Below are 1,464 nucleotides of genomic sequence, written 5' to 3'. Positions count from 1 at the left end.
CTAGAAGATCTACTAGGTCCCTTCCGACCCTTAATCTATGAATCTATGAATCTATGAATCTATGACCAGACGCAGCTGAGCTGGATCTGAAGGGGAAGCCCCCCGGATCCCTCTTAGCTGAGCTGGTACGGAGCTGCGCTCCCTACCTGTGCTGCACGAACAGAGCGTGCAAACAGGGGGTGGGCTAGGGGGGACTGTCCCCCCAAGCCAGGGAGCACCCCCGGGGTTAAGCCTTGGGGAGCAGGCTCAGGAGGCACCGGGGGAGCATAGGGGGCAGGGCTGCCAGCAGGCACTTCCGGGAAGACTGGAGCACCTGATTGGCTGTTGTGGCAACGGCAGGAAATTCAAACCACAGCCTTTAAAAGCCACGGTTTGAGGTAGCTCCCAGCACTTGAGAGCCAGGAGCAGGGAGGACAGGAGGGATCCAGGCACACGTGTGTCCCGCACGCAGTGTGCCCCCTTACCTGACCCAAAGCGGAGGCAGATGCAGACACAGCAACAGCGGAGCCAGCAGCGGGGGCAGCAGCACCTGATCCCCCTAAGGTAAGTGGGCAGAGGGACCGGACGCAACTGAGCTGGATCCAGAGGGGAAGCCCCCTGGATCCCTCTTAGCTGAGCCAGCAGGGAGCCGCGCTCCCAAGTCGCGCCACATGAACAGAGCGCGCCAGCATTTGCATCAGCGTTCATGCCGGCGTGCGAGCAGGAAGGGCCAGCAGGGAGACTCCTGCTAGGGCAGGGCGAAGGCACCACACTAAGCCATAAACAAGCAGCAACTCCTACGATGGTGTCGACACAGAGTGCTGCCAGGGCCCCTGCCCGGGGGGCACAGCCTACCTGGGGCTTGTCTGAGGCCTCCACCCTGACAAAGCCCATGGGGGAGCTGGTGTCCCCCCACCCCCTGGGCTGCTGGAGTTGCCCAGCAAGGCCCGGGGGGGCAGGGATGGGGGGACCCCCGCACTTGTCCTGCAGGCGGCTGCCTTAGGGCCCTGGAGGCACAGGTGAGGGAGCTCCAGGAGGAGGTTAGCAGGCTGAGGGGAATCAGGGAGGCAGAGGAAGAAATTGGTGACTATTTCCTTTCCCTGCAGGGCCACACACCCAAGGAAGAGGCGCCTCGGGAAGTGCCCTCCACTGCAGAGTGGCATACGGTCACCTCCCAAACCAGGGCTGCTCATAACACAGCAATACCGGTTCCTCCAGTCCGGCTAGAGAACAGGTACGAGGCCCTGGCAACTCTGGAGGAGAAGGAAGGAGAGGAGGCAACTGGAGATGAGGCAACTCCACACTCTCCACGATCCGAGCAGGCCGAAGGAGCCAAGCAGTCCCAGAGAAAAAAGCGTCGAGTGATCGTCACAGGCAACTCCATCCTGAGAGTTACAGAGAGCCCCATCTGTCGCAAGGATCCCTTGACACGTGAGGTCTACTGTCTACCCAGAGCAAAGATTCAGGATGTGAAGGGGATGATCC

The sequence above is a fragment of the Gavialis gangeticus genome, unplaced genomic scaffold, assembly GCF_001723915.1.
Source record: "Gavialis gangeticus isolate Ggan-Ray unplaced genomic scaffold, GavGan_comp1, whole genome shotgun sequence".
NCBI classification, from domain to species: Eukaryota; Metazoa; Chordata; order Crocodylia; family Gavialidae; genus Gavialis; species Gavialis gangeticus.
This window is presented reverse-complemented; position numbering follows the sequence as displayed.